Raw genomic sequence first — 8,284 nt, 5'->3', positions numbered from 1 at the left:
TTGTGTTCCCAAAGCATGGACACGAACATGGGCCCACTGTGCTGGGACTTCCCAAGGGGCAGAATGAATGTTGGCTCCCCATTCCTTGTCCTTGCCCCAGCTCCAAGGTGCCCACCTCCCTCAGCTGTGCCCGTTTTGGGTCAGCTGGATGCCCTCAGCACAGGGTTCCTCACGGTCTGTGCCACTGCTGCAGAGATGCCCTGAGCTGAGCTCACTTTTGGCTGCTCTCCCCTGAGCGATGTCTCCTCTCCCAGCTCATACTGGCTCCATTTCACACTTGGCTGGTCTCGGGAGGAGCTGCCACATCCAATATATGGGATGTATGGAGCTGCCTGTGCCTGGGCCGCCACCGAAGGAGCTCAGCAATGGGCTGCCCCACCACAGCTCATGGAGACATGGGAAGGGTCTCCCTTCTGCCCTCCCTGGGGGCTGCTGGTCAAAAGGAAGAGGTTCTGCCCTGCACCATCCCACTGAATCTCATCCCTCACAGTTTAACTGCCCCCTGTGCCGAGCACTTGGGACCTGGTTCCTTTACCTCCAGCAGGACCTGTCCATGTGTCCTTTTGCCTAGGAGGGGTTCTCAGGGCTGGGATGTACCCATCCCATCCCCATACCCAGGGTCTGGTCCTATTCCTGTGACCCCAGGACCTGTTTCTCCCCCTGTGCAGCTGGGACTTGTTCCCAACACTGTGTGTGGGGCTGCTGAACTGCTCTGAACTGCTCCTCGGAGAACACTTGGAATCATGGAATGGGGGGACATGTCAGCCTTAGGAGAACAGTGAGTTCTCGGCCCTCCAGGCTCGTGAAGGAAATCTGGGAAGCTTACCTCCAGGAGCTAAAAAAATGCCCAAAGAATCATAAATAAACATCTCATGATCAAAACCAGGCCGAAGGCATGGACAAAACCTGGACACCATTTCCAAGCCTCTGACCTGCAAAGCAGCAGGAAGACATCCCACGGACACAGGTCCCAGGGGATGCTGGGGAGCTGTCCCACGAGTGGCCACATCCCATGGATGGACACATCCATCCCTCCTGCAGCTCCCTGAGGAAAACTCCCACTGCCCACAGCTGGGACAGTCATCAGGCAGGGACGGAGCTGCTGCCTGGGATGAGGCAGCAGCCTGTTCCTGGAGGGAAGTGTGGCATTCCGGAGAGCTGGCACGTGGGGCCCGCAGCTGGCGGGCACGGGGCCCTGTGTGGCTCCTCACGCCTGAGCTCCTTCCAGCAGAGCCTGCTCTGGGCCCCAGTGGCTGCCCTGTGGCTGCCCTGGCACTGCTGTGGCACACACCGGGACAGGGACGGCGGGGACGGGGGCACACGGGGCATGGGGAGGGCACAGGGGGTGTGGGGGCACCAGGGGGGACAGGAAAAAGGGGTATGGGGACGTGCCATGGAGGGCAAGAGGAGGGGGTATGAGGGAACGCAGGGAGGGCAGGTGGATGGTGTATGGGGGCACCTGGGGGGAGCAGGAGGTAGGAAGGGGGGGGTACAGGGACATCCAGGGTGGGCAGGAAAAGGAGATACAGAGGCATTGCCAGGGAAGGCAGGCAGAGGGTGTTGGGGAACCTGGGTGGGAAAGGGGGTATGGCAGGGAGGGCAGGAGGAGGGGTATGGGGGCACGCCAGGGAGGGCAGATGGAAGGGGCATGGGGGCATCGGAGGGGGGGCAGAGGGCAGGTGGAGTGGGTATGAGGGCATGCCAGGAGGGTGAGGGGACAGGCAGAGAGGGTACAGGGGCAGCCAGGGGGGCAGTGGCACGGGAGGGAGTGTCTGCACTGACAGGGCAGGGTCCCCCCTCCCACGCCAAGGGTGCTGCCGTGCAGTCCCAGCGCTGTGCCCTGGTCCTGTGCCCCCCGGCTCAGCCCAGCCCCTGCCTTGGCCTGCCCGAGGCCGTTTCACCCACTCCTGGCCAGGGCAGGCTGCGCCACAGCGAGAGTCCCGGCCAGGGCGCCGTTTGTCCCTCTGTCCGTCTGTCCCTCCGGCACAGCTCCGGGCCGCGCTGCCGCCGCTCCGCTCGCGGCCTCGTGGCGGAGTTTCCTCCCGGCCCGCGGGGCTCCCACAGGAAGGGAGAATCTCTGCGCTCGCAAGGTGTTTCCTGCCCTCCCAGATAGGATGTGGAGGCACATCCTGAGCCCCGCGGATGCCTGCAGAGCCTGGGGCTGGGCACAGATCCCCGGAGCTGGGCACAGACCCCAGAGCTGGGCATGGAACTGGAGTAAGGCACAGACCCCGGAGCTGGGCACAGACCCAGAGCAGGGCACAGACCCCAGAGCTGGGCATGGAACTGGAGTAGGGCACAGACCCCGGATCTGGGCACAGATCCCACAGACCCCAGAGCTGAGCACTGATCGTACAGACCCTGGAGTTGGGCTCAGACCCCCGAGCTGGGCACAGAACCCAGAGGTGGGAACAGACCCTGGAGTTGGGCATGCCATAGCCTCCCTGCGACCTCAGCCCCCCCCCGAACCCCTCCTGCAGTCTCCTCGGGACCTGCAGCCCCTCTGTGACCCCCCTCAGTCCCCCAGACCCCCGCACTCGCAGCCCCGTCCGCACACGCGGTTCCCGGGCCCTGCCCCGGGATGTCCCCATGTCGCGGCCGCCGGCTCGGCAAGCGGGGCAGGACGCGGGGCGGGGGGGGGGCGGCGGGGCCGGGGTGTCCCTTTCCTGGCAGGAAAGGGGCTGAGCTGGCGGCCGCGGAGTTTCCTGCGGGATCCAGCCCCGCGGGCGCCAGGAGCTGGAGCAGCCGGTGGCGGAGCAGGCGGGACCGCGCCAGGTAACGGCACCGGGGTCGGGCTGGGGGGGTCCGGCCGCCCCCAGAGCGCGAGGATGGGGGTCCTCCGCTCCCCGTCGGGGCCGCGGGGCCGGGGTGCCCGCGGAAGGGCCGCCCGGTGCCCCCGGCGGGGCCGGGGCAGTGCAGGTACCTCGCCCCCGGCCGCGGGGTGGGCTGTCCCCGCAGCTCTGCGGTGGGCTCGGGGGGCCCGGGGGGGCTCGGAGGGGCTGTGCCTGTGCCAGGACCCCGAGGCGGGAGCCCTGCGCTGCCTCGGGGGTGTCCCGCTCACCCGGCCCGGCCCTGGGAGCGCAAATCCCGCCCGCGCGGCCACGGAGAGGAACACGCGGGATGCGCCGGGGGTCGGCACTGCCTCCCACCCCCACGAACGACTCGTCCCCGGGCGGAGCGCGTCTCCACGGGCCGGGGCGGGCGGAAGGTGATGGAAGGCACCGAGAGGGTCCCGGGGGGGCCGAAGAGCCGGGGAGCGGCGGCCCAGGGATGCCGGGGGGGGGCAGCGGGGCCGGGGCAGCCCGGATGCGGCCGCGGGCGGGGACCCCCAGGGCGGCGGCCGGTGCTGCGGGAGCCCGATCCGGGGAGCCGCCGAAGTTTTCGCTCCGCCCGCCCCTTCCGCGCGCACCGGGCTCCCCGTTGCCATGACAACTCCTAAAACTAACACCCGCTGCCGGCGGCGGGGGCCGAGCTCGCGGGGGATCCGCCGCGCGCGCCTCTCCCCGCCCGGCCCCGCCGCCCCCGCCCCGCACCGCCCGCGCTGCCCGCACCGCCCCGCACCGCCCCGCACCGCCCCGCACCGCCCCGCACCGCTCCCGCACTGCCCGCACCTCCCCGCACCGCTCCCGCCGCCGGCGGCCGCCGCGGCGATGGTGGCTCGGGCCGCCCGCAGCCCCGCAGGTAACGAGAGGCACCGGGGCCGGGAGCGGGGACGGTGCGGGGAGCGGGGAGCGGGACCGAGCGCCCGTGGCGGCGGGGTCAGCCCGGTGCGGGCAGCGGGAGCCTGCGCTGCCCCCGGGAGCGCCCCTGCAGAGGGTCCGGGTCGGGGTCGGGGCAGGGACCAGGGACCCGTAGGAGCGGAGGGAGGGCGGCTCGGAGGGGGCGGCTCGGAGGGGGCGGCTCGGAGGGGGCGGCTCGGATGCCGGTGGCGCGGCGGAGGGATGGAGCGGCGGGGGTCGCCGTGCCGGGGGTTCAGGGGGCGTGGGGGCGGCCGTGGGGCCGTGGTTGGCATTGGGGGGTAGGGCGTGCCGGGCAGGGGGCCGTGAGTGCCCTCCGACCCTTGGGGCCGCTGTTGGCGGGGGGGTGCCCACCCTGGAGCGCGGGGCTGTTGGAGAGCGGCCGGACACGTGTTCTGGGGCGCAGGGGGCCGTAGCGAGGGTTTGCGGGGGGGGGGGTGGTGTCTGTGGGATGGGGGCCGTGGCTTGCGTTGGGATGTCGGCGCTTCAGGATGGGAGCTGCGGTCGGAACTGGGGTGCCTGTGCTGGGAGTAGGGGCTGTGACGTTCCTTGGGGTGCCTGGGCTGGGAAGCGAGGGCTGTGGCTGGAGCCGGAGGCTGTTCTGGGGGATAAGGGCTGGGATTTGCAGCGAGCTGGATGTGCTTGGGAATCGTGCCGTGGTTTGCAGCGACATCCACACGCTGAGAAGCAGGGACCGTAGTTTGTGGGGTGGATCTGCGGGGGAACAGGAGCCCTGCTTTCCAGCAGCAGGCAGAGCCTGCCTGGGAGGATGGAGGCTGGTCCAGAACATTTAGGCAGGCAGGGGGACTTCTGGTGAAGGCCTGGAATTGCTTTTGTAACTTCCCTGTTTGTGGTCCTTGTGTGCCTGTGCATAATTGAGTGAATGTACCCTCGGGGCTTTGCACGGACCTGTGCACGGTGCTCAGCACCGTTTTTCTCTGTGCTCTTGCTCTCAGTGGGGGAGCACAAGTTGTGTGGTGAGTTATCTCCACCCAGGCTGTCACAGATAACCAGCTGTTCTCTGGGATAACCAGCTGTTCTCCGGGCTCAGGATGTGCTGGACAATCCCGTGCACAGGATTTGGGTGGTTGTGATCTCGTGTCTGGGCCTTGGCTTGCAAATTTGTCCTTGGGCAACTGCTGAAGAAGTGAGAGTGTGCCGCTCTCCTGCTCTTCCAAAGCGGGGTCTAGGAAGCAGGAGACTCCAGATTTGGGTTTGGCTGCACAGGTGCTGGTACCCATGAGTGCCTCTGGATCCTTGTGCAAGTCAGGCTTGTGCCTGGGTTTAAGCAAACAGGATTTAAGCAGGAGCTGTTCCTGCTGTTTCTTGCTGTCTGTGGACAGGGACCCTCACAGGCTTTGATGTCAGGTTACAGCTGTAATTGAGGACTTGGGCACTGCCTCCTGCAGGGCTCTGCTCTTCTCTTGGGGCTCCTGGAAGGGGCCTTTGCCCAGGGTTGCTCTGGGACAGTGTCTGGGCTGTGGCACGAGACCCTGTGCCCTGAGAGTGGGAGCTGGAGACCTTGGGATGTTGGGACTGTGCCTGGAGCGCAGGGATTGATGGAAGTTTGGGGCTCCACTTCCTGGCAGCAGCGTGGGGCAGGGATGGCTCCTACCTGGGCCACCACAGGGTCTTTCCCCCCTGAGAACTTTATGAACTTCACTGAAAACTTCTGTTCTCGTTCTGTCCCTGTGGTGATATGTGGGTAATGCAGACAACATATAACAAATGTCCATAATTTCTTTTTAGAGCTGCACTTAAATACCCTGCAAAGTGCTGGCGCATTTCACGCCTGCACAGTAGCCCTTGATGGAGGCTGTGCTGACTCTGGCGTGTGGCAAAAGGGGCACAGAGAATAGTACAAGGGCCTTTTCTTCAAATAATAATCACTGAATGGTTTGTGTTGGAAGGGAGCTTAAAACTCAGCTCGTCCCACCCCCTGCCATGGGCAGGGACACCTTCCACTGGTGTCCACTGTTGCTCCATGCCCTGTCCAGCCTGGCCTTGGACACTTCCAGGGATGGGGCATAGCCATTGGTGTGTTGTTGTTGTTGCTCAGTGTGTAACACCTAAACATTCCTACAAGCACCTAAGTGCTCTTAACATTGTCAGAATTATGGGATGGATGTTGCAGAGCTGAGCGGGTCGTGTTTCGTGCCGCGCTTCTCGCTTGGGCCAGGGCCGTGCTCTGGAGGTGCCCACAAACACACTCACAAACACACTCACAAACACTCACAAACACACACACAAACTCACACACAAGAGCAGCCCACTACGGAATATTCTGTCGAGATTTCCACCGGCTAAAAATTCCCCCTGCTGCCTCCGCACGGCAGCGCGTAAGCGCACGTGCCAGCGGCGAGGCACGTGTGTGCCAGGGGGTGCTGGGCAGAGTATGGCAACGGGGGGGGCATCGTGGGGTGGGGAGGGGGCTGGGGGGCAGCCTGGGCTCCCCTTTTCCCTCTCTCAGTGTTCCAGAGGAGCAGCCTGGGCTCCCCTTCCTCTTTCACAGCATTCCAGGGAGGTTAGCCTGGGCTCCTCTTTCCCTTTCAGTGTTCCAGAGGGGCAGCCTGGGCTCCCTTTCCTCTCTTGCCACGTTCCAGGGAAGCAGCCTGGGCTCCCCTTCCCCTCTCTCAGTGTTCCAGAGGAGCAGCCTGGGCTCCCCTTCTTCTTTCACAGCATTCCAGGGAGGTTAGCCTGGGCTCCCTTTCCCCTCTTGCCATGTTCCAGGGGGGCAACCTGGGCTCCCTTTCCCCTCTCAGTGTTCCAGAGGGGCAGCCTGGGCTCCCCTTGCACCCTCTCAGGATTCAGGGGAGCAGCTTGGACTCTGTTTCCCTTCTTTCAGTGTTCCAGGGGGGCTTCCCTTCTGCTCTCCCATGTTCCAGGGGGGCAGCCTGGGTTCCCCTTCCCCTCTCTGTGTTCCAGGGGGGCAACCCGGGCTCCCCTTGCCCTCTCTCAGTGTTCCAGGGGGAAAACCCGGGCTCCCTTTGCCCTCTCTCAGTGTTCCAGGGGGAAAACCCGGGCTCCCCTTGCCCTCTCTCAGTGTTCCAGGGGGGCAACCCGGGCTCCCCTCCCTCGAGGCACTCCCTGCCCTACTCCAGCCTCCTCCACCCGCCTCCATCCCCAGCCCCGAGGTGGGATAGGGTGGCCCAGCCCTTCCCACGGCACCAGGGCCACGAGGAGCAGGAGCTGTGGGGTGCAGTGGGGGCTCAGCAGCCTCGTGGGGTGGAATCCCCTCTGCCGTGGCAGAGCTGGAGCAGGGGGAGGCCGCGCAGCTAAAACGAGTACAAAGAGTAAATTGCCATCCCACTCCTGAAGGCAGCTGAGCTGCTGTAACTGTGACAACAGGCAAAAGCTCTGGTTCACGGGTGTCTTGGCTCCCGTTGGCAGCGTGGGAAGGGGAGGCAGCGCTGGCTTTGTGGAAGTCTCTCAAGAAGGCTCAGCCCAAACGTGGGGAGGGGGTGCCGGTGCCGCAGCCGGGCCGCCTGTTCCGTGGGGAGGGGGAGGAGGGGAGACTTTGGAAACCCGAGAAGGAGGTCGATCAGCAGACTCTTCTATCATTAAATATTGAAAGGCCTCCTCTGGCGGCAGCTCGTCCTCCCCTCACTGACAGCAGCTCTCTGAGGTGTTGTGTGGCCTCGGTGGGGGCTGCGCCGTGACTTTGGGTGGGGACACGGAGAGAGGGCAAGGGGAGCCCAGGTTACCCCCCTGGAGCACTTTGGGAGGGAAAGGGGAGTCCAGTCTGTCCCCCTGGAACACTGAGAGAAGGGAATAAGAGCCTGGGCTGCCTCCTTGGAACACAGAGAGAGGGAAAGGGGAGCCCAGGCTGCCCCCCTGGAACACAGAGAGAGGGAAAGGGGAGCCCAGGCTGCCCCCCTGGAACACGGAGAGAGGGAAAGGGGAGCCCAGGCTGCCTCCCTGGAGCACAGAGAGAGGAGAAGGGGAGCCCAGGCTGCCTCCAGCCCCCTCCTGACCCCACTCCACCTTCTCCAGCCCCCCAGACCTGGGTAGGATGTGTGCCCCCACAAGCAGCCTCCTGCAGCCCCGATGTGCTGCGCTCCAGCCCAAGTCGTTGGGAAGGGGCAGGTGCTTTGGGTTGCTCTTTCACGGAATCACAGTGTCATTTAGGTTGGAAAAAACCTCCCAGCCCATGGATCCACCCTGTGCCCCATCCCCACCAGAGCACTGAGTGCCACATCCTGGGCTGGGTCCCACCTCCCTGCAGCTGCCTCCCCTGGGAGAGGCTGGCATTCCTGGCTTATTTAAGGAGTGAGTTAGACTTCCAGGTCTGGATTCTTCTGCTTTTTATAGACGTGCTCAGGGGAGTGCAAAGAATGGCAGGAAGCACAGTGGCCTGGCCAGGACTCAGCCCCGGCCGCTATTGTTCGGGTGCTGACGGAAGCTGGTCACAGGCAGGACTGGCCAGGGACCTTCCCCTGCCCCAGGAGCCTCAGCTGGTCACAGGCAGGGCTGGCCAGGGCCCTTCCCCTGCCCCAGGAGCCTCAGCTGGTCACAGGCAGGGCTGGCCAGGGACCTTCCCCTGCCCT

The sequence above is a fragment of the Corapipo altera genome, unplaced genomic scaffold (genome assembly GCF_003945725.1).
Source record: "Corapipo altera isolate COAL_440 unplaced genomic scaffold, ASM394572v1 273, whole genome shotgun sequence".
In the NCBI taxonomy this organism is placed as follows: domain Eukaryota; kingdom Metazoa; phylum Chordata; class Aves; order Passeriformes; family Pipridae; genus Corapipo; species Corapipo altera.
This window is presented reverse-complemented; position numbering follows the sequence as displayed.